This window comes from Protopterus annectens, chromosome 10.part0, assembly GCF_019279795.1.
Source record: "Protopterus annectens isolate FY-2018-M chromosome 10.part0, PAN1.0, whole genome shotgun sequence".
NCBI lineage: Eukaryota > Metazoa > Chordata > Ceratodontiformes > Protopteridae > Protopterus > Protopterus annectens.
Window position 1 is genome coordinate 1,077,475,698 of NC_056744.1, and position 26,618 is coordinate 1,077,502,315.

Genomic DNA, 26,618 nt, shown 5'->3' on the forward strand with positions numbered 1-26,618 from the left:
TGCTTGACGCCGATATACTTCTGCTAGATTACGCAGAGAAGTCATCTTAGATTTATTCTCCTCATGTTTCAGAACTTTCACTATGTTTGGGTCTTCTGAGGTCAGCAGATATGTGTAGAGTCCCATGATTGCAGATATATACATATAATCAATTTCAAGGAGGCTCATCCCTCCTTTGGAACGGGGAATATATAATCTTGGTATGCACTGATTTTTATAAATCATTTGGTGAGCATGAAGCATCCTTCTTGTTTTCCTGTCTAATCTATCCAACACGTTTTGAGGCCAGTCAAGTCACTCCAAAACTGTAAATTAGGACAGGAGGAGCAAATTGGTTTATAGCTTGGATTTTTTTCCTAGATGTCAATGCTATTTTCAGGATTAATTTAAGTCTTCTAAAGTATTCCTTACTAAGTTTTATTTGCATTTTTTCATGTTTTATTGTTGATCCTTCATCAGTTCCCAAATATTGATATACTCCCTCTTGCTCAAGTTCTTTTATATCACATTCTTGTCCCAAACTGATGTTTTCCTGGTGCTGCAATTTTCCTGCTTCAAAGGTTGCTTTTGCACGTTTATCAAGACCAAATGACATTCTTATATCATCTGAAAAAAGTTTTGGCAACTTGCAGTTGTACTTTCAGTTCCTCATCTGATGAGCTATACAGTTTTACTTAATTGACAAAGAGAAGATGAGGCATCTTTACACTTTGTTGTTTTCTAGGATCCAAATTATAGCCATGGCCTAAGCTGTTAAGTAGACAGTTTAATGGGTTAAGGGCAAGGCAGAAAAGCAGCGGTGACAGACAGTCACCCTGGAATATCCCCCTTTGAATTTTTATCCCTGGGATAATAATTTGCCCTTTATTATGGCTTAAATGCAAAGTGGTCTGCCACTGTTTCATGGTCATTGTAATGTAGTCGATCAGTGTAAGGTGTATTTTATACATTTTTAAGCACTCTTTTATCCATGAATGTGGGATACTATCAAATGCTTTTTTATAGTCAATCCTTGCCATACTTACAATTTCCCCTTTTTACAGTTCTCCACTATAACTTTATTTAACAACAAATGATCCTTTGTTTCATATGACTTTCTCTTATTGCCCTTTTGTTCTACTGCCATAATTGAGTTTTCTTCTAAATGACTATAAACTCTGTCAACATCAATTCCCATGTATAGTTTATACATTGTCAGAAGGCAAATTATTGGTCTATAGTTTTTAGGATAACTTGCAGGTTCACTGTTAAGTAGGAGCATTGTTTTTCCTGTTGTTAGCCAGGTTGGTGTCTGTTCAGGGTGCACATATAAATAGTTCTTACTCATTGCTAAATCTTTATGCAAAGATGTTAATACTTTTAACCAGAAGTTAGGTACTGCATCTGAGCCTGGGGTTTTGCAATTGGAGGCTTTTCTTAACTTTTGTCTCAATTTCTGGCTGTTACTTCATCCCATTTAATATTCTGTACGTTTAACCTTTTATTTCTTTTACTTCTTCTATCCATTTAGCATCTTTGTTATGTTACACAGGATCTTCATAAATACTTTTCCAAAATGTATCTATTTCTTCTTTTTTGGTAGTCTTTCAATTCCTTTTACCTTGTTTCCCAATTCTCTGTAAAACATCATCAATAAATTGTTTATTTTGTACTATTCCTTCATATTTATCTGCATACCTTCTAAGTTTTTTCACCTGTGCTGAGATTTTTAGCTTATTTGCGATAGTGCATGACAGATCCCCATTTTTTCTAATACTGTGCATTGCTTTTATTACGTCAATCTTTCTTAGTATTTTTGTTGAGCTGTTCCCTCTCCTATATTCTTCTAACAGTGACACTTCTTGTCTTAATTGCTTTATAGTTTTCTTTATTCGATACTTCCATGATAGTATTTGATTTTCCCCTTCTTTTCCCTCACTACCCTGTGTTCTTGTGGTAAAATTTTATCAGTTATTAATTTAGCTGCACAGTAGTATATCGTGTTTACTTCTGTTATATCACATGGATTTCTATGGACAGTCCTAATTACTGTGTTCATTTGTTTTATCAAACTTCTGACATTTTGGGTTTTATTGACCTTCTGCACTCTGTTTCTTTCATTGATCTTAATATGTCTATCTATCTCTATTAAATCAAGCAACTCTTCTCTTAGCTCATTTTCTTTTAAACCGAGGGCCCATTTTTTATTTTCCATTTCCTGCGGGCATTGTATATAACGTTCTATAGCATCTTTCTGTGGCACATTCTCTTCAATTTCATCCAGTGCCATCCGTTGCTCTGTCATATGGGAATTCACTAGCTTATCACTCCTCAACATTGACTGTGTCAGAGTTTCCATAGTTTCCAGTTCCTTCCCTTGCCATCCAGCTTCAAGTGAACGTTTATACTGGTTTCCTGTGGGAGGCTCCAAAATATCTTCATATTACATCTGACCAATTGCTTCCTGTTCTACTGGTTTCCCTTTAATTTGGATATCCATTGCTCTATCCTGTTGTGGTGCTTTCTGAATTAGATTTTCTACACCAAATCTTTCATTTCACAGGTACTCCATAACCTTAGTTTCTATTTCTTTAACTTCTCCATTACTAATCTCCTTTTCTACTTTTCCTCTGTCTTCTTATTTTTTTGTATTGTAAAGTTTTCCTTTTCCGGATTTCTTTGCCTGTATTTCTCTTCAAATATCTTTAGTGCTGTTCTTTTTGTATTGGTTAGTTTTGCTTTCTCCTTTGCATGAATATTACATCATATTAAATCTCTTTTTCTTTCCCATGCCCATATTTCTTCTTCAAATGTCTCTTGATCTTCCTGCTTCTCCTTACTTTGGGGACTCACTCCATCATGCTGTGGTATAACCTGTGTTAGACCTACTACACAAAATCCTTAACTTTATTAAAAACTCCGGTTCCACCAATAAGCGTGAAAGTCAACAAGATCAAGATGTGGAAGTGCTGACAGTACACAGCGACAAACAAAATAAAGAACTGTTCTGATGAAGACCAGATACGCTGGTTGAAAGCGCTAAACTGTTGGAATAATTTGGCGTTTCGCAAAGTTTATTTTTTGGAGGAATTATCTGTTGCTCTTGTGTAGTTTTTCGTTTATTTTGTTTGTCGCTATGTACTGTCAGCACTTCCACATCTTGATGTTGTCAAGGTTCGTTTTTGTGGCATTATGTGGATAAAATAAATCGTTTTTCATCAATTTCTTGTGGTCGCTGGTGACTTTCACGCTTATTGGTGGAACCGGAGTTTTTAATAGTGTTGTGTTGTACCAACATAATTTCAGATGTCAAAATCCTTAACTTTGCAGGCACTCCATAACTTCAAACGTTGATTTTTTTTAACTTCTACTTTACTAATCATCTTTCTTACATTCCCTCTTTGTGATATTATTTTCTTTATTGTGAAATTTTCCGTATCTGAATGTTTTTGCCTGTATTTCTCTTCGAATATCTTTGGGGCTGCCTTCTTTATAGTGATTAATTTGGCTTTCTCCTTTGCAGAAATATTGCACCATATCAAATCTCCCTTTCTTTTTCATGTCCATATTTCTTTTTTATAGTTTAAAAAAATCTCTAGGTTTTGTTTATATTTTTGCACTTCCTCAAATCCTTCTTTTTCCAAACAGATCAATGTTTTTTTATCTATATACTGTTTTTCACAAATCTGTTGTAATAATGAATACAAATTTTTATTTGAAGCTTCTGACAGTTTTTCTTGTGGAAGTGTTTTCTTTCCTCTAATTTCTCTCTTAATCATTTTGTATATCTTGTGTCTGGAAAATCTGGGCATTTTACCTAATAGTAACAATACATAATTTCTTTCTTATCCTCAATAGTCTACTTTATCATCTTTATGGCTTTTCTTTGGCCTATCAGTTTTGGTGATTTTTGTGGACTGCTACTTCCTTCTATAACAAGGGGGGCATCCTCCTCCTGGGCCTGGCCCCATTGTAGGGATGTTTCCATATTTTGAGGATTCTACACTGTCATTTTTTTCTAGTCCTGGCACCAGTGTGCCTACCACGATTGGGCACTTTTTTATCCTGGGTCTTGTGCACCTAGCTATCTTTTTTAGTTTTTGACCTACTTCTGTCCATGATATATGCTATATAAATACAGTCTATATATCAGTGTTGTCTTGGTAAGCTTTTGTGAAAAAACTGGGTCCACATCGTGAAGGTACTCACCAAGACTTGAGGATGAATTCAGTTTCAGCAATACTACTCTCTTCTCCTAGCTGACTCATCACCTGTCCATTCAGGTCCTTAATATGTATGCCTGGATGTGAGGGAAGAGAAAAACACTCAAGAGTACTTGACCCTGTTAATGTGTGGTAGGTAAAACAACCTTGATTTTAGTGCATTAACTAAGTGTTCCTGAATCTAGGATTCAGTTCCTTAATGTATATTCTTGCGTGTGAGAGGAGGAGGAAGCCTAACTGACTACTGTTCTATCAGGTAAACAATGACTTAATAGGACTGCAAATAACATTAATAGCTTGAGACAAGTGGCATTGAATAGTGTATTATATTTTATTTATGCAACAGTCACACTCATATTCAGCAAGTATATTTTTGCATTTACAAGCTATCTTATAGTATATATATGTGTGTGTGTGTGTGTGTGTGTGTGTGTGTATATATATATATATACATATATATATATATATATATATATATATATATATATATATATATATATATATAAAGTCAGGACTGTTGAGAGAGAAATAGACAATTTTTAGGGCTTTTTATTTAAAGTCACCTTTCCAGAATATTAGCTATTATCCAGATCTCAGGAACTTCATAATTATTCTATATAAGGCATCAGTGATACTATGATCTCTTTTTGTAAGCAATGTCACTTCTAAATCGGTGCTGGAACACCTTCTGTTCACTTCTATCACCTAGTCCACATTTACTCCTGAAGGAGTTGCAGGTATTTAACAGGAAAGTGACACCTGATTTAGCAATAGTTAGTTTACCTACTGACCTATACAACATGTTTAAGAAATAACTAGGTGGTGCTCCATTGGGATGGATTGAAGCAGTAAAAGTTTAGGTAAACTACATGCTGTGCCAGATAAGCAGACATTATCACATTTCCAAAGGAAGGCAATGACTTGCACACCCTAGTAACTACTGGACCATCTCCCTTCTTCCTGAGCAATTTAATAAGCAAACAGGGAATGACATCCTTTAAAAATCACTTTTTTATTGGCCAAGATTTCTTTGGTTATGTGTTTTTTTATTATCTACATTTTTATTCCTGACCAACCATGCAGGTTCATAGGTAAGTACTAGGTAGCTGCCCTTGTGGGTCATTTTAAGCCTAACCAAGTTCCATTTTTGTGCTCAAATTAACCTGCCCCATTTGGTTAGAGACTGACCTTACCCATCCCATTGTTGATAATTATATATTACCCCTAATGAGAATAACTGAGATCATATCAAAAATAATTTGAGGGGACCTGTGCATGGGATGAAGCATTTAGGAGCTGCCTCTGTCCATTAGTAGTACAGTGCGCAGTCCTGGGGTAAATTTTCTGTTTTCCATCCATACTGTAGATCTATGTTAAGACTGAATATAGACAGGGATGAACTTTGCTTTATGCAGATTGGGATTCTGTTCCAGAGTGGCGGTAACCTCTGTGAGCTATACCTGTCCCTCCAAACCATTCTGTTGATGTTGGAGAAGAGGTTTAAAATTCAACGTGAAAGTCAAAGTAAACTTTATTGCATTCAGAAATCACATAATTGCAAAAACTGAACAAAATTCCGTGTCTCCAGACTGAATGTGTAGACAACATATAGACTATTTTCACAGACATTTACGCATGTAACACCTGCTATTACATCGCGGTCATGCAGTTAGACAGACTAATACTGCACATAATTAGAAACACTTACTTGCATGAGACTTTATTATTGCACAGGTACTTGGTTAAGACATTGCATTGATCCTTACACAGAAAGAGACATTTAAGTATTGCACTGTGAACATTAGAGTATTACACTATGCACCTATGGTTAATTTACAAATTTGTAACATGTATTGCACTGAAAGAAGAGATTTTTATTGCATTGCTACTGCTCTAGATGGTCTTTAATTTACAGTCATGGTGAATATTGCACTAAGTATTAGATGAGACTGGTAACCAGGTTAATGCACAATTTGAGACAAGCTTCTACAGTTTCTACTGACCCAGATGGCCATCATGGAGCATAGTTGTTACCTGACTTTAGCAGCCTGATGACATTAGGGAAGAAGCTGTTCCTGAATCTCGTAGTTCTGCAATGTATACTTCTGAAGTGCATTCTGGATGACAGATGCAGGAACAGTCTGTAAGCAGGGTGAGTGCAGTCTTTAATTATTCCTCTGGCCCTGCTGAGACATCTGGATAAGTACAAGTCATGGATAGATGGTAAGGTGGTCTTGATGATCCTCTTGGCTGCCTTCACCACTCTCTGGAGGGATTTGAGCTCAGAGGTAGAGCAGCTTCCATACCATACTACAAGGTTGTTTGTCAGGATGCTTTCTATAGTACCTCTGTAGAATGTAGTGAGAACTGATGATGGGAGATTCGCTCTCCTCACCCTTCTTAAAAGGTGTAATCTCTGGTGCTCTTTCTTGACTATGGCATTTGTATTGGTGTTCCAAGACAAGTCCTCATCAATGTTTAGAGGCTTAAACCAAGTATTTGTGATTCCATTGTATTTGTTTATGGGCAGTAATCCATCAGTAATGGGTTGGAGGATGCCTTGTATAACAGACACAGGTCACCTTTTAGGAGTCTGCAGGCTACCGATTATAGTGACAGGGTTTTGAGTCAGTCCATATAGGACATGTTGCTTACATGTCTGGATTAGGCTGACATGATCATGCAGGAAAATTCTACATGTGAGAGCCAGCTCTCTGCGGGATCAGCAGGATCCTAGAATCTTTAAGAGAAAACTGATGATTTCAACTAAAGCAAGAAGGCTGAGACTGACTATTTACACAGGTATGCTAAGGCTGCTGAAGTTATGCTCATTCATGTTAGATTAATTTCTCCACCCAGTATGGGTTATCCCTGAACTGAAGGTAATCAAATTTCATTTTATGAATAGATCTGTGATTGAACAAAGAAAAGTCTGGGATGCCAGGGATCATGAGATCCAAGTTTTTAATGGTTGACAGATATTGACTTAGCTACTTAGGAATACTTATGCTGGGATAGAATTTGAGCCTACAGTGTATAGAAAATAGACCAAAAGCCTAGTTTTCAGACTTGCTATGTTAATATGGGCTTTATCTTTTTGTCTGACTTGCACTTCTCCAAGGGCTCTTTTCCGCTGTTTCAAAAAATTTAGGAGACATCCTGAACCTCAATAGTGGCTTTATCTGTAACTTAAAACTTTTAGCTATCCCATACACATGCTAGGGATTTTCTTGTGCCATTATTGAGACTGGGCCCAAAGTTAACCCCCCCCCCACCATCTTTTATAAAGGCCTCAAGAGACCTGGTATGAATAAATTCCTATAGGATAAATGTAAATGAAAAAATTCTTTAATGGCTGCAATTTCAGATAAGGACCAGCATCCGAGCACTACCCAGGGATGGGTTTTTAAAGTCCCTCAAGTATTATCTTTATGCATTTCAAAATGTTTTGCTTCTGGTAGTAGTCCTGCATGGTATCCACTACCAGTAGACTAGGGACTGAATGCTAATGTACGAACCAGGAAGGGTTTGTTGATGTTCTCATATTTTGTGAGGCTGTAAGCTAGTCAATGATATGGGTCAGAATACATTTGGCAGCTGCCATGGTATGTTGACCCTTTATTCCACCCATTATAGATCTAAAGTGTTGGTTGCTTGATTTATAAGAGGATGACTCTAGAATCAATACTTAAGCTTTACAGTGGCTTTGGATATTGTCTAATACTGTTGCTGCACTGATCTTTCAATACTGGAAGTTAATTCCAGCTGTTTCCAAATATGTAAATTGTTATTTTTGCAGTATTTAGGCCACTACATAAAATATAGACATATGCAATATCATTAATCTGTTCTGGTCAGTTTTCTCATTTTTTTTTGGGGGGGGGGTAATTATTTGAAATAAGTATTTTACACTGTAAATTATTTGCTCTGAATTTTTGCATGTTCTTCTATGTTTTCTATTTTTTTCAATAAAGTTGTTTAAAAATATTGGATTATGTGATAAAAGGCTAGGGTGAAGTTATACAGTCTTTGAAAGCTGGCATATTAAACAAATTTTTCTGTTAAATACAAAAGGTGATATATATACAGTTTGGGGCTTGCAAGTTGACAAAAAAAAGCAATTTATAATGTGTATGAGGTACAGATAAAGAAAACAGTTCATGTATGCAGTGAAATAATCTAAAACAGGGCTAAGCATAAAGGAACTCACAGGTGGCAGAACATAGTCAGATGGGATACTGCTGGAAAGAAGTTCTCATAGCAGAGATTTTTTTAGATGTTCGATTTTAGTTTTGTTAAATGAAAAACAGTTCTTTCATAGTGAATATTTGGTGGGATGGAATACCAGACAGCCTGACCAAAGACACTGTGTACACATAACCTAGAGGAAGGTTATGGTGCGCAGAGGGACACATAGGGAAGAGCACTTTCTCTGGAAGAAACTGGGAAACCACTTTCTATGCTTCAGGAAGAGGGCAATGTCCCTTCTGCAAGTCAAGAATAACCAGTGAGGAAGGATGAACACAGGATAGCAGCAGATTTCTTCAGCTCCACCAATTTCATTACACTGACAGGAATTAATTACTTAAAAAATTAATTTTTGAAGTAATTTTCTTTCTAAATATGTTTGTTTTATATAGTTCTTGAACTATATCTAAAAAAGAAAGGAAATCTTAACAATATTCCTGTCAGAAATCACTTTGGAAATTTTCCTGTCAGTTTATCAGTCTGAAATGAGTTCCAGTAAGACAAAGTCTCAAGACTCCAGCATCAAGAAAGAACTTCAGTCTCTGATAATTATAATCCAGCAACTTACTGCTAAGATGGATAAAATGGATACTAAAATAGACACCTTCATAGAAAAAACTACAAAACAAATAGACTTGTTACATATAGACCTGCAACAACAGAAGATCCAGGTGACAGGCATAGAAGAAGCTGTGAATGACATGGAAAATAGAATCCAAGAAGAGGAAATCAACATTGAGTTTCTGCTGAAACAAAATACACATTTACAAACAAAGCTGGATGACCTGGAAAATAGATCTAGGCGCAATAACATTAGGATTTTTGGACTGCCAGAAAATATTGAAGGTAACAATATTACTTCTTTTTTAACAACATGGCTCCCTAAAACTTTAGACTTACCAGAAGCATTCTCTTTTGGTATCAAAAGAGCACATAGATCTATAGCTAATACTAACTCTAACAAAAAATATCCTAGATCAGTTATAGTTAGATTTCTATCATCTTTTGATAAAGAGATGGTTCTTAAATCTGCTTGGGCTAAAGCTCCTGTTAAGATTAATGAGGCAACTGTGCGTTTTGACAATGACTATTCTTCTATGGTAATAGCTAAAAGAAAAGTTTTTCTGCCACTAATAAGGGAGCTTAAAAAAGCACAGTTTAAAACATACCTTCTGTTTCCTGCCAAGCTTAAAATCTTCCTTCCTGATGGTCCTAAAATTTTCGATGACTTAGACTCTGCTTTACTGTTTATAAAAAAAAATAAGATTTTGGATAAAATAGAGGAAATGGAATGGGCTAGTCCTTCATTAAAGAGACTGGCAACTGAAACTTCGTGGAAGACTTCAGAGAAGAAGAAGAGACTAAAAAACAAATGATTTGTTCTATGTTTTTTTTTCTCTCATCATTTTATTTCATTATTAATCTTTTTAAATATAGTTCCTGCATTTCCAGAAAGCCACAGATATTTTGAAAAAGATTTAATCAAAGTTATTCTCTGTGTGCAAAGAAATGTTTTGTTTCATAACCAGTCAAAATATCTGAAGATTTAATGGCAAGCTATGATTCAATTTGTTTCTCTTTCTGAAAAAAGAAGTAAGGTCAGTAATTTGATACATTTTTTTCTTTATCTTTTTTTTTTCTTCTCCTTTTCTTCTTTTCTTTGTTTAAACAATGACATTCTATTTAGATTATGTAGTGGGTAAAGGGTGGGGAGGGCAGGGAGAGAAGAGTAATGAAAATATGATTAATAGAATAATAACATATTTATTCCTTGTAAAAAGTTTATATGTTCTTCAAATGCTATTCCTAATTATACTTTCTTGATTATACTGCTTATGCTTGTTTGTAAATAATCTGTCATGCTTTAACTAATAATAATTAGAACTAAATAATAGTAAATAATATGTTTTATTTTTAACTCTATTAATATAAACAGTAAGTAATATTCCATTGTATATACTTCTTATAGCTTTCTCTTACATTTTTTTTATTTCTGCCTTACACCCTTTTATTTTCTACTCTCTTTTTCTTTTCTTTATTAATATATAGAAATGCTCTTGATCATATAGACACAGTAAATAATAAGATTTGCATAAAAATTGAGTTGGGACAAAAATATTGAGTTTTATTACTTATTAATAATTTTGGGCTTAATTTCACTTACATAGAGGCTGTAATAACCTGTAAAATATATTGTGAAGGTTTTGTCATGTTTAGATGCATTTACACTGCTAAATGAATGTTTGTCACTAGTTTTTAATAAGTTTCCCGCCAAAATGTTAAGGGAGACAATCTGGGATGTGGGCTGTCTCATGCACAGTGTCCATGAGCTACTTCAAAAGCTTCAACTCTCAGAATTCTCACAGAGAAGCTGAAAGCAGTTAGTCTAACCTTTGACCTAGATATCACACTGACACATCACAGATTCAGGAAGAATACTCTACCAGGAAATAGAAATGATGCAAATGCGACTATGTGAAGGAAAATGAACTCTTTAACATCTAAATGTGAGTTATTTTATATAATTACTTAAATATCTATGTTATAATTCATAAAATATGTCAGTTATAATGAGTTTAAATGATGCAGTTTCTTGTAGTAAGTAAATGTCTTATTTTAGAAGGCATAGAAAATGAAACATTTATTCAAGTGTCTTTGAAAATCTACTTAACAGCAGCATAATAATCTGTGTTAAAAACTTATGTTCCAAACATATACATTACTATAACTCATTTAATTCATCTGATTGATAAGCATAAATAATTTTATAACTCTATTCTGGAAGAAATTGTCATGTGATATATTTTAAAGCAGTAGTATAGCATGGTTGTAAAATCTGGTTACTAAAATGTGTTTGCTGTGCATTATTTTGCATAAAGCAGACAGATTTATTGTAGGGACAGCAAGTAGGATAGTGCTCAGCAAGGACACAACTCAGTGAGATCAGATATATATATATATGTGTGTGTGTGTGTGTGTGTGTGTGTGTGTGTGTGTGTGTGTGTGTGTGTGTGTGTGTGTGTGTGTGTGTGTGTGTGTGTGTGTGTGTGTGTGTGTGTGTGTGATGGCTTCTTTTTTTTTTTTTTACAATAATGCAAGTGTTTCTGAGAATCTGCATTACTATGCAGTATGATTTATAACAATTTCTATGAATACAATATTTTATTCTATTGACAATAATGAGTTTGAGTAAATGCTCATATACAAGCAATTCAAGTTTTTTTTTGGAAGCTGTTAATTGCATTTACATGACAGAAAATAGATGCATCTTAATATATGTAATGTCTGAATAATATTAGCCAAAGTTTTTGATTTAAATGAATGTTAGAACTTATTTTTCTCTCGTCTTGATTTCTAACATCAAGATTATTTGAATGCTATTTGAATACAAGTGTTTTATATTGCATAGATGTATATAGTAGTATGAACAGTTTTTTTTAAAAAAAAGTTTATTTTAGTTTATATGATGCTGTTTTACCAAATGTGTAGTTTTGTCTTGCTAGATAATTGAATTGAAAACTGTTAACCTCAGTTAAATATAACTAGTATTGGTGGTAGCTGAGGTACTGCTGCTTAGGGTAGGGGGTTAACTTGAGTGGTAAATACTACTCTAAGTTGGAGTTTATAACTCCAGGCTGGATGCAAGGTTTAATCCTTACATTATTTTCACTTGTTCATTGTTATTTGTATATAGTTTTGACATCCACAATATATTTTGTACACTCATTGTCACTACAAACAAAATTGAATCCTATACAAAATCCCATAAGAGATTCAATAAATACAGGTATATTTAAAGGTACACCTAAAGGAGGAGATGTAACATTATTTATCTTGTTATTTGTTATTTTGATCATAAGATTCTTGAGTTTTAAAAATGCCAAATGACATCTTTAAAAGGTATTTCTTTAAACATTAATGGATTGAATAATCCGTGTAAAAGGGCAAGCCTAATAAGATACATTAATTTACATAAGGCCAACTTAGTCTTCCTGCAAGAAACCCATCTCTTGAAAAAAGATATTGATAAACTAGCCACAAACAAATATACAGTATTGGTTAGTTCAGAGCACACTCAGAAAAAAAGAGGAGTGGCTATTTTATGGAATAAAAGTGTGCCCATTCCTAAAACCATTAAGTCTTATCAGGATGACATAGGAATGTTTTGTATGGTTACAATACAAATTAATGGGAAGACTTACACTTTAATTAATGTATATTGGATACCTGGAATTGGTATTAATACAGTGAAACATCATCTTGATAAGATCATATCATTCTCTATAGGAGATATTATTTTAGCTGGTGACTTTAATTGTATACTACATGAAAGTGATACTACCACTATACGGAAAAGAAGAATTACATCTAATGCAAAACATTTAAATGATTTTGCTAATTCTTATCATTTGAATGATATTAATAATCAGATAGATTCAAAATCATTACCATACACCTTTTTTTCTAACAGATACAAAACTTATTCAAAAATAGATAGGGTCTTTATTTCTAACCAGATGGTAACAGATTTAATTAATTCCAAAATGATTTCATGTTCTATATCTGATCATAATTCAATTGTTTTTGAATTCATGATAAAAAATACTCATAATGTTCAGATCAAAAGGATACCAGCATACTTAACTCAACTAAAAGACTATAAAGAATATATACTTTCAGAAGTAAAACATGTTTTAGACATAAATAATACTCCTGAAGTCTCCATTGTTTATGTTTGGGATGCCTTAAAATCATATCTATATGGACAAAGTATCAGATGGTATAATAATGAAAGGAAATCTTGGGATAAGGAATTGTTAGATATTCAAAGTAAATTAGACTCTTATAAACATAATAATAAAGAAAATATTATGGACAAGAAAGTTATTGAAGAAATAAACAAACTAAATGAGAAATACAAAGAAATTTTAACTCATAAAGTTAAAATAACTTTAGAGAAATACAAGTTTTGTCTTATTCAATAAGCCCCAAATACTTACATAGACTTAAAAATAAAACAAAAGGTTGAATAAACAAAACCATATCAAAGAAATATTTTCTCTAAGGAAAAAGAAGAATGTTTCTAGTATACCAGAAATACTAGATGAATTTAGAAATCACTTTCACAAAATTAACCGTAATAACATTAACATGGAACCTAAAGATAAAATAAAGGAGTTTATAACCACAAACATGAATAAAAAGCTTAATAAACAACAGATTAAACTATTGGACAAGAGTATTTCATATACAGAAGTTATTACACAAATAAATAAGCTTAAATCAAACAAAGCACCGGGTAATGATGGTATTATACCAGAGATATGTAAAATCCTTTCTAAAAGTACATATTCATTAATACATAAGGTTTTTATTTTGGCCCAAACTGAGTTAATAACCCCCCCCATCTTGGCAATATACATTTATTTCGCCAATTTTAAAACCTAATAAAGATCCAACAAGATGTTCTTCATATCGGCCCATCTCATTACTTAATGTTGATTATAAAATGTTTATGAGTATTTTTGCTGATAGATTGAAGACAATCATTCCCGGCATTATAGATATAGATCAGACAGGCTTCATTGTAAATAGAAATACTTTTGATAATATAAGAAGAACTTTAACATTAATTGATTTTGCAAATAGGAAAAAGAAAGATTTAACACTTATTAGTCTTGATATAAGTTCAGCATTTGATTCAGTAAGTTGGGACTATCTGTTTACCTTACTGAAGTGCACAAACTTCTCAGATGCATTTGTAAATCTAATTGAGCATTTATACAAAGGAACGTTGGCTTATATTAAGGTAGGAACATATGTTTCACAAAAAATACCCATTCTTAAAGGTACAAAACAAGGATATCCACTTTCTCCACTATTATTCACTTTAGTAATGGAGCCTTGGGCTAATTTGATCAGAAACAGTACTGACATAGAGGGTTTTGAAATAGATGAAAATACAACATCCAAAATTCAACTTTTGCAGATGATGTTCTAATTACATCAGCAGGATCTAATTCTTCTATGCAGTCTCTATTTGATAAAATGATGAGTTTTAAAAGTATTTCTGGTTTAATATTCAATGAAGAAAAAACTAAAATACTACCTATATATACATGAAAAAATATTCTCATTAGTGATTTTACTAAATATGTACCCAATTCAGGTCAGATAACTTATTTAGGTATAATACTATCTAAAGATATTAAATCTATTATATATAATAATTATAATACCTGTTTTCTTAATATACAAAATCTTTTTAATACCTGGAATAATATGTTTTTTACTGTGGAAAAGAGACTTACAATTATTAAAATGATAATATTCCCCAAGATTTTATACTTAATACAATCAATAATACTTCCACCTACAAAAATAATTATCAAGAAACTGAATACACTAATGTTAAATTTCCTATGGGCACCTAATAGACCTAGGATTGCATTAAAGAAACATACTAATAGCTGGTCTCAAGGGGGTATTTCTTTTCCAGACTTTAATTTATATACTATCTCTTCTATTGTAAAATTTATTACTTTATTAATAGATCAGTCATATGTCGCAAAATGGAAAGATTATTGGGAGCTAATTAGTATGCACTTCATGAAAATCTCCTTAACACATAAAAATATGATTGTAAATAACTCCATGTTATGGTTACTAAAGGAATTTTGTACTTCACCTATTACACCTAAACATATGGTTTGTTACCCATTAAATATTATTATTAGCTATCGTAACTTTATATTCATGCACCCTAAGTATAGGGAATGGAATTTTATTGTATTCCTATAATGTATACTCAGGGTATGCTTTTGTCATCTACTTCTGAAGGAACTCATTTAGCTATAGATAATGATCTAAAGTACTGGCATCAGTTGATATCTGATAATAAAGTTAAAAATCTAGATTTCTTAAAACAAGAATTTGATCTAAGAGAAACTTGCTGGTTAGAGGTGCAGACCTTTAGACAACATCTCATTAATAAAATAGATCTAATGTCTATAACAGTTAAAGAATCTATTCCAACACTGATTGATTACTTGATATTAAACTTACAACATAAAGTTTCTGATAAAGGTAAACTTTCATACATACATAAAATTATCAGACAATAAACTTTTTACAGTGTAGATTCATACTGGAATTATTTCACTTCTATTAATGGGGACCCACCAAATCAACAAGATAAACAATATATATTGGAATCTGCTTATAGAACTACGTCTTCCATTGTCTGGAGACTTTATACATGGAAATTTTTACATAGATCTTTTTATACACCTTTGATGATAAATAAAATAAATAATAAAGATAATTTATGTAAGAGATGTAATGTAGAAATTAATGCTGACTGGGCTCATATGTTTTATGACTGTATAAAATTGAAAGAATACTGGAAGTCAATTAATGAATTTTTGCAGGCTCTTTTTACAGATAATTTCATTATTTCTAAATCTCTTATATTATTCAACACACCTGTACCTCAAAGTGTTAAAAAGGTTAAGCTTCCCTTGTTATGGTCTATTCTAGCAGTGGCTAGGAAAATAATAACTAGAAATTGGATTTCAGATACACCTCCTTCGTTCAATGAATTTAAAAATGTTATGAATATAATGTGCCATATGGAAATAAACACAATTAGAACAAGAACAACTAGAAAAACATCTTATTATATTGTATGGGATAATTTACAAAATTTGTTAAAAAATTCTAATTTCAATAGCACGGTATTTTAGTTTAATTAATTGATCTGATTATAGTGGATGTCTTTGTAAATACTTTAGTTGTTTTGTTGAATATTATAATAATACCTATTTTTAATTACTTGTATAAAATTGTTATGATATTTCTCTTATATGTTAAAACAATAAACCTGTTTTGAAAAAAAAAAGAATAACCAGTGAGTCAATCCATTGAATGTCCCAGTTCTGCTACATAAATGATAATACACATGGAGATAGGGGCATGATGCAAAACCCCTCAACCCACCTCTGATGTCTGCTTTAATAATGGCTCCTCTCAGCTGGCTCTTGCCATCTGTGATTAGAGAGTGAATGGGTCAATTGGCTAAGAGAGGTTTGGTGATTAGCAGGCAGTGGACAAAGACAGCAAAAGAAAAAAATAAGTAACATTTGAGGTTGAGTTACAGTGCACAGTCTGGGAGCCAAGGGAGGGGCATAAAAATCTTGCACATGAGTAACTGGATGGCATGCAAGATGTCCCTGTACTTTACTCTGGATGGCTGTCAAAGACTTCTGATTGATGTCCTTGTTTGGCTAGTGGCCCTGCATGTCTGTTCCCTGAGAATGCAGGCGTGACAGTCATGCTGACTAACATGCCGACATTCTCCTTTCTGCCTTACATGAATACTGCTATGCAGACTGACCCACATTCATGCGGCCCCACCAGTATGGTTGAACTGGTACCGCAGGTAGCTTAGCTTGCCTACAGTACTAGGATTGCTGTAAAAGTGGAATGTTGGAGCATGACAACTATGGCAGGATATGGCAGGTCTATCAAGTCCACAGGAAGGCTTGTGCTAGTCTAGACATAGGTAAGAAGATTAATTAGTACCATATTATGGAATCCCAATACCTGTTGCTAGTATGCAGTGTCTCAAACTGACAGGTGCTGAATTACTGAATTGGGAAACCCTCTCATAATGATAATAACAAGTCACTTTGAAGTAGTGAGAGCAGAATGGTGGAAGCTCCCTGCTTTGTTAATGCAAAAGTTTTGAAATGCAATCCCTAGTGCCACTATTCCACTGGTCAGCATTTAGATTTCTGCATGTAAGCAAAAAATGTGTTTGGGCTTTATTGTGTTAGGAATTCAATCAAGCACACATCATCACAGATTGAAGCATTCCAGTAATATGCAGATCCTAGGAGATGAAAAGGCACTACAGATTCTCAAGAACTAATTAGATGAAACTTGTCAGAAAAACACAGTTATCCAGGTCTCACAAAACCACAATGCCACATATTATCAGTTCTGCATCACACTTGCACTCTTTCCTTACACAGTCCCATTAACTACTAGAAAATGTTTAATTCTACTCAGTGAAAGCTCTCCAAGTGCTTATCTCCATCTTTTGATCTGTCTTTTCAGCCTGGTAGATAAGAATTCTCAACTATTTTACATTTTCATGACATTTCTGGTCATATATCACAGTAATATTATCTCCCTTTCATCTGACTTCTACTCATGTCAGGGCTAGCCATCTGGAAGTGTAAATCTTGGCTCTAGATGATTGTTAGTGTTGAAGTGACACCCCAACCCCATGTGCAAAAATGGAAAAAGGGGGTTGTGGCTTGCTGGATGGATGGATCTGACTTTTACCTTTTTTTCTGCTAATTGTCCTGTGTCTTTCCTCATAAAGTCCGAAATTCAGAAAAATTAAAATGAGTACTTTCTTGTTTTGCATACACACAAATGTACTTTGCATATAACTATTTCACTTTAATATCAAGTGTTTGTATTAACTCTGCAGCTGTAAGTGGGTCAGGGCAGAAAAGAGGTCCTCATGGAAAAGGAAAAAAGCCACGTGATCAAAAATAAATAAATGTGTATTGCCTCACCCATACCTTTCTGAGGTCTGCTGACTGGTTACACCAGTGTGCATGGATAGACATCATAGGTGGGATTAAAAAATACTTGATTACTTAGAGTAATACATAACAGAAATGAAAAACTGCTGTTTAAAAAAGACGCTTAGTGCAAATAGCTTTTAGCTCAGAAGAGGCTGCTCAAAGTATTTTTCCTAATTGTGTAAAACCACTGCAGATAAAATGCAAGACAATACTGAGCTTCAGGCTAGACAATCCTTTGTTACCATACTGCATGTAAAAAAGGCAAGTGTTCCCATCAAACTGTGAGCACTGTATATATACACAGAACAAGAATATACTGGGAGCTATAGCATTCCACACTGTATACACAGAACAAGAATATACTGGGAGCTAAACTCCACACTATATACTCAGTACAAGAATATACAGGGAGCTCTAGCACTCCGTACTGCATGCACAAAACAAGAATATACTGGGACGTACACTCCACACTGTATACACAGAACAAGAATATACTGGGAGATATAGCATTCTGCACTGCATGTACAGAACAAGAATATACTGGGAGCTATAGCATTCTGCACTGTATGCACAGAACAAGAATATACTGGGAGCTATAGCATTCTGCACTGTATACACAGAACAAGAATATACTGGGAGCTATAACATTCTGCACTGTATGCACAGAATAGGAATATACTGGGAGCTACACTCTGCACTGTACATGCAGTACAGGAATATACAGGGAGGTATAGCACTCTGCATTGGATGCCCAGAACAAGAATATACTGGGAGCTATAGCATTCTGCACTGAATACTCAGAACAAGAATATACTGGGAGCTACATCATTCTGCTCTGTATACTCAGAACAAGAATATACTGGGAGCTACAGCATTCTGCACTGTATACACAAAAATATACTTGGATCTACGCTCTGCACTATATATGCAATACACAGAAGAAGAATATAGTGGGAGGTACAGCATTCTGCACTGTGTACTCAGAACAAGAATATACTGGGAGCTATAGCATTCTGCACTGTATACACCGTACAAGAATATACTGGGAACTACACTTTGCACTGTATACACAGAACAAGAATATAATGGTAGCTACTCTTCGCACTGTATACACAGTACAAAAATATACAGGGAGCTGTAGCTCTCTGCACTGCATGCACAGAATAAGAATATACTGGGAGCTATTGCACTCTGAACTGTATACACAGAACAAAAATGTATTGGTAGCTATAGTAGCTCTTTGCTGATGTGACAAATATTGAGTGTCTCATCAACTACCAAATGGTGAAATATTGAATAAAAATAAAAAAAAACGTTAAAAACATATTTTTTTTTATTTTTATTTTTTGTAGGGTAACAATTCCCTCATCCAACAGCCCCCCTCAACAAAGCAGCGGAAAGGCTGTAAAAGAAGCCTGTAAGTGCATTCGTTCTTATTGACTGCAACCCAAATATCATATAGCATACCATTGTAGTTTTGAAGTCTGCAGGAAATATACAATACTCAGATACATTCTAAGACTGTTGTTTAGCTGTGACCCCATTTTGATGACAGCATCATGTTATATTACTTGAAAATGAAAGCTCACTGAAATGACTTTGTGTCTCTCATTTGGGTCAATAATTACTTATTCATGATGGCTTTCTTCAGAACCCACTTCCTGAACCATTTACAGTATGTAAAGCAGCCTAGTATGGCAGCTTCAGTTCTTTTGAAATCCTGTTCTCTTCCCTGTAAAGTCTGATAACACAGTTTTAGGATAAAAGCAGGCTGTAACAAAAAATATCACAGTGAGAAAACGTAGGATCAAGCATCATCTCACAAGAGCATGTAGAAGTACAAGTCCATACTGCACAGCATCATGGGATTCATATGCAGATCACGTTAGTCTTACTCTTCTGTAAAGCAGCACTGTATCAAACATTCAGGTATATTCATTGTTCTGAGAAATGAGCACTTGGCGGAACGTTCAAACTCTTTTCCAAGCAAAACAAACTTATACGAGACCTTCTGTGGCCATACATTTTGTATTATGATTGAAAGACAGCGAGAAAAGGAAAATTAAAAAAAGAAAAAGATAAAAACTTGCTTCACAAATGTAATATGGTAGAGTGTTTTCTGGGCTGTTTGAGGCTACTAGTATAACTAATGTCAGATGAGAAATTAAACAAAGAAAACAATGCATCCATATGTAACAAATGTGCTATTTCTATGCAGCTTGCTTGCATAATAGCATGCAGTGAAAATATTCTTTGATATACGGCCTTTTTCTAAATATTGTGATTTCCATAGCTTCTTTAGAGCCATAAGTAATTCTTCAAAAGGATTTTAATGTCTGGAATGTATATATATATATATATATATATATATATATATATATATTATTTAATTTACTTTTTATTCTGGAAGTGTAAATCAGGCACTGGTACAAAATGATTTGAGCTTAGCAATTTCTCTCCATTGCCAGAAAAATTTGTCAGAGTGCCATTTGTTAGCACTGCAGTTAAAAGCTACAGCAGCCTTGAAGAGATTGCCTTGGCAAGCTCAGAAAGGCAGTTCAGAAAATAAGTTCATAAATAAATCACTGAGATGTTCTCGGAAGTCATTATCAACTTTTTGTTTCTTCCAGGAAACTCAAGAGTTCATCCACAAGGGTCCAATAACAGCTGTGATCCACCCAGCGAAATGTTCAACAGGGAAGGTAATGACATGTTGCTAAAAGGACACGACATCTATATGGCTGTAGTATATCAACTTTATGAGTCTGCCTGTCAGCTCACAAACAGATGCCAGAGTATTGATATCTATTTTTGTGTTGATTGAATTTCAAGGTCTGATAAGTTCTTTAATGGTGTTATGATGACCTAACCTCTGTCCAGACAGCCATTGTTCATTTCAGCTATTTTCTTCCATGTGTTTCTTATAGGTGATCCAGTTTTCCAACCCATTTTATTATCAGCTGTGCAGATGAAACAAAATATCAGCCATACTGCAGTGCTGTTTGGACAAAATTGACAATAAATCATATACATAAAATATAAACATTCTGCAAACATAAAAAAGGAGTGATTACTATAGAAAGAACACAAACACTTTATTTATTGATAGATATTATGTCCTATTTTGCAAATAGTGATCTCAACAGTTCTACTCATATTTATAGTGTTGTGGTGTTGTGGTGATTACGTACTTTTAGATAGTGTTTTGCCCTCCCCCCATTACTGAACTACTGAACCCTATCATTAGTCCTTTTCACTTCTCTCTCTTTCGGAGATAAGCTAAAGTGAGTGGACAGCTAAGGATAGTTATAACGAAATGCTGAAGGGGAGTTTCACTGAAGGATTGTCCCTGTTCTCCCTGTAGGCTATATCATACAACAGCCATGTGCAGCATGTACTTTTAGTCATGCAAGAACTACCCATAAAACTCTGAACCCTTCCTAAGGCAAGAGTGATCAAGAAAGTCAGCATAAGTAATGAATTAGTGACTACAGGCTACTACCTTTGGCCTCCTTAGACATATTCCTTATACAAGGTTGGATGCTCCAAAGATGTACACTATGCCGCTCTACCAGAGAGTGGACAGAGAGGGGTACAAAAGAATTGACTTTGGCACACTTGACTGTTTCAGCAGAAAAGCTTCATTCTCTTCTCTTTTTTTTTTGGTTCATGAATATTTTCTGAATAATAATTGTGACCCTACTGACAGCCTACCATTAGAGATCATGAAATAGCATGGACAAATTTGTTATTCACAACAAAAATCTTCCTTTTCCAGTACTGACAATCCTCAAAAGTGAGGAACTGAGACATTTAAGTCTGTGGTCACATAGACATAAAGCAGCTACTTGTCATTAAAAATCAAAGTGCTCAGCACAAAAGCTTTCATGCTAATTACATCTCCTAAAGTACCTCCCAAAATAAACTGGCATTTTTTCATATGGTAGTGATTCAAATTGCCCAACTTTCACTAAATCATTTCAGATTATAATATGGAACCACCAGCTGTTTGTTTAATACTGTTACTCCAGGAAATGGCCTTAGATTTAATGTGTTCCAGGACAGTAATATAACATGGGGTTCTTTATGAAAAGGTCGTGTTTATTCTCACTCTCCAATTACACGCCTTTTCCACTTGAATCTCCATTCTTGCATAGCCCATTAGATGGTTTAAGCCCTAGTAAATTGCAGATTATTTACCATAGCACACCTCTGCCCTTAGTGGACACAGATTACAAGTACTGCAGCCACTGTTTTCCACTTGGAATTAATTCCTATTCTATCTGTATTGCATAAAGAAAATGATGATGTTCATAATTTCATATACAGATACGTACGTCTTACTAAGCAAGTCTCTGTACAAAGCATTGCAATAACTGTGAAAATGCTGCGTAAAATGTGTACAGTTCAGATCATGAGGTATAGATAGATGCACACTATTTTACAAGGAGAAATGATAGACTAACACCAAAATGTGCAATGTATGAAAAACAGGAAGCACGCAAATTTGTAAGATCATCTACTTACATTAATAACAAAGCATTATCCTCATGTTCCTTGATTATCAAATGTGGTGTAGTAATGGTGATTTCTGCAATTGTATTCTTTATTATCTGTGGTATATTGGGTGTAGGTTTGGTATGGATGGAATTAGATGAGAGACTGGCATGTGTTTTGACGTGAGTATACCTTTATTAGCAACAGAGTAATACAGATAGCTTGTGGGGGCATTTTTCTTTTCTGTAGAGATTGCCATTTCTCCATGGATGTCAGTTAATATATTTAACTAAGATGGGTGCCAGAGTGCTGTTGCATGCCTGTAGAAATGCATTTTGTGTTTTTTCAGTGTTATTGGAAATTGCTGGTTTTGAATCAATTAGAGATTACTGACACTTTATTCAATCACACATTCACCAAGTGCGATTTATTTATTAAGTGTTTTCTTTATCATGGAAATCACAGGCATTTCAATGTAAAGATATAATTTATGCATCTAATTGGACCTCTTATATTTGGCTACAGATGTGCAACATATATGTGTTCAGCTATACTTTGCATATTACCTATGAAGCCTCGTACACTGTGTGTGTATAATACACAGTGTACTATTCATTACTGATTAAAATAAATGCATCCTAATGTGTATTCAGAGTGTACATTTATGTCATTATGTGGTAATATGGGTATTAGACGCACAGTGTACAGCCATATAGTGTTGCCACCACAAATGAAATGAAAATGCCCTTGTTGGTTGATAAGCAGAGACTATACATTTATAATAAGCAAGCTGATATACTAAATAAGAGAAATAAATGACTGAGTTTGTGTTACTCTTTCCTTGCACATATATGTATAACAAAGTAACAAATCAGCTATTACAGCATCAAACCAAAAGGGATTAAAAGAGTCCACAACAATAATAATAGTAAAGGTAAAAATAGCGAAGGGCAACAACAGTGAAACAGAACGCCAGGACCAACAATAAAAAACCAGGAAAATTTTAATGACCAAAACATCCACCGACTAAGCGCTTTCACCTAAAAAGGCATCATCAGAGTCGGTTGGAACACCACAATTAACATATATATACAATAATTGAGACTTGTTAATCAATGACATCACATTTTAAATGCACCAATGAGCCAAAGCACTGCCTCAACCTATTTAAAAATACAGAACCTGTTCTAATACAAAAAATGAAAGTAAATAAGCGAACATGCAAACACTAAATAAATCACAACCATTCAGTAAAATAATATACCTCATGATCTCATATCCATAAACCTTTATATTAAAAAACATATAAACATATAAATATAAATATACATATTTCAACCTGAAAACCTTAAAGGAATGACTTTGTAAACACATTCAATGCATACAGCATAATACAATACAATCACCCATTTGATTAAATGCAACTTGCTTTTTGTTTTAAAACTGGTTTGATAGATATACAATCATTGATGCCAGGAAACCTCATGGCATTTAATCTCACCTGCCATTCAACTTCTAATAGGGCCACCTTATTGATAATATCACCCCCTTGGTCTTCATAAATTCTGTCAATAACAAAGAACAAGAATTTTTTGAAAGTCTTACATTGACAGCTATGTAGAAACAAAGCATTGTGTAAATCTTTGTTTTTTATACTACGTACATGCTCACTTATTCGGTCACGCAGTCTACGTGTGGTCATCCCAACGTAGAATGCGTCACATGAAACGCAAGAAGCTACATAAACTAAATATTTTGTATTACAGTTACACAGACCAGGGCAGGCAATTGTGCGATCAGAACCTTTTATAACCAAGTGTGTAATAATAGTAATAATAGTAAAGGTATTTTCAATGCATTTCATACATGAGGTAAATGCCTGTATAGTATGTGGAAGATATATTGTAACTGCAATTATATATATCCCTAAGCTGGGAATGATGACTGGAACATTAGTATAGATATGAGACAAAGACTCTTGGGTAATATGCAAAGCCTACATCCCTAACCTATGTACAAAGAGATAACCAATTATTATGTCAAAAGTTTACTGTTACGTCATACCTTCTATGTACTTACCTGATTTTTGGACACATCATCAATACATTATATTGGAGCATCACTTCCCATAAACAACATTACAACATCCAGCAAAACCAGAAAAGAATAATTGCTTTAGTTGCCTCCTGTAATCATGCGTGAGTAGCAGTTCAACACATCTGGCATCCGCACCATAAATGTGTCAGCAACATACATTTATCATATGCATTATAAAACATACAGACAGCCTACAACATACTGCTACATTAACAACTTTTACCTCATCAACAAAGAATACTATTAGCAAAACAAAACTGTACAACCTATTTTACATATCTATAATATTCATTATAAATGTGGTCACTCAACTGCATATTAATATGATAATATATTTCATTTTGCCTGCATATGCCACTACTAGGAGTACACCTTCTGTTATGCAATATATAGGCTTTCCTACAAGTATGGAACAAGTACTCATGGGTGATTGGGTAATATGTTAATTAAACTGATCAGTTGTTTTTACGCAAAGCCTTTTATAATAGTAAAATATAATCCCCAGGATTCAGCAAGGTCTGCACGGTGTGCAGGAATAGTGAAAGAGCTGCTGGAGGCAATATGGCCACCAAGAGATCCAAGAACAAGCTCCCAGGATGTGAATGAGTGGTCCTGCACTATTCCTGCATGGACACAGTGCCAGTATGCTAATTACACCATTCTCAGGTGAAAACCATGCAAATGAGGTGAATTAGTGATCCAGGAAGCTGGAAGCTGTCTGTGCAGGAGTAGTGTAACCTGCAGAAATGTATTCGGATAGTAACCGAGTACATTTCTGCAAACTACAAAATGGAGCCATGACAGCTCTAAATAAAGTGAGTATATAATGTGGAAGGCCTGCCAATGGCCAAATATATGGCCATTGGCATGGAAAGTAGTTTCAAAATGACAAAAAAATAACTTTTATTTTTGTTTGGGCCAATTTCAACCATTTAAGCATAGGGCAGTGGCGCACAAACGGGATTGGCCTGAAAATAAAACTAAAACCTTGAAAAAAGCTTTTTAGGCAAAATCACAATTTTGCCATTATAGTCAATGGCAGGCAGAAGACAACAAGGCCACTGAATAGAGAAGGCTCAGTGTCAGACTTGTAACTAGACATTAGCAGTCAATTCTATGCAAATGAGGGGAATGATACTGAATCACAGAGTTCCCCTCATGGCTAGCCTGCACCCAACCGTGTAGGTACAGGAAAACCATGGTGCAAGCCTAAGAGTTAGCTGACATCATAGAGGGTTGTTTCAGGCATACTGTAAGCTTATTGGAGTTCTGTGGCTCAGGTTTGCCTGTAGCTTAGCAGAGCTAAGGAAGGGGGTGTGTCTGAAGCTGCCTAGCAGTATTCACATTGCCTAAATGGGTGTGCGCACCACACACCGGGTTTTAAACAAAAAAAAGTTAAACCAGGAAATAACAGTTCCATTCACATCTGAGAACTGGGTTTGTGCAGCGTGCCTCAGGGCTTAAACAGGAAGCCAATGGGAAGGGAAAACAGCAGTAGGAAGGTAATCAAGCAGAACTAGCATAGCTGGCAGGTGAAATGTATCAGAATCAGCCAATTACACAGGCAGTAGCCCAGCCCAGCACACTACTATAAACTATGCAAACACCTTTCCCTCTGTTTTTTTCCCACAAACTCTACATCACTGGTGTACACAAACAGGGAAATTTTACCTAACAAAAGCAACAAAATGATAGGGGCTGCATTTGCTCTCATAAGTCAACATGTGGAAGAGACTGAGGGTGCTGAGGATGACAATGCTGATGACCAACCCACAGTGAGGAGAAGGAGAAGCGTGTACAGACCCAGGGTAACCTACCAGTGGCTACATGAGCTGGAGATAGTGGAGCACTATAGGGTGGACAGGGACCTCCTACAGCACATTGTTGAGCTGTGCCAGCCACACCTCACACACAGAAACAACAGAGGTGAACCCATCCCAGTGGATACCAAGGTATGTGTAGGCTTAAGAAT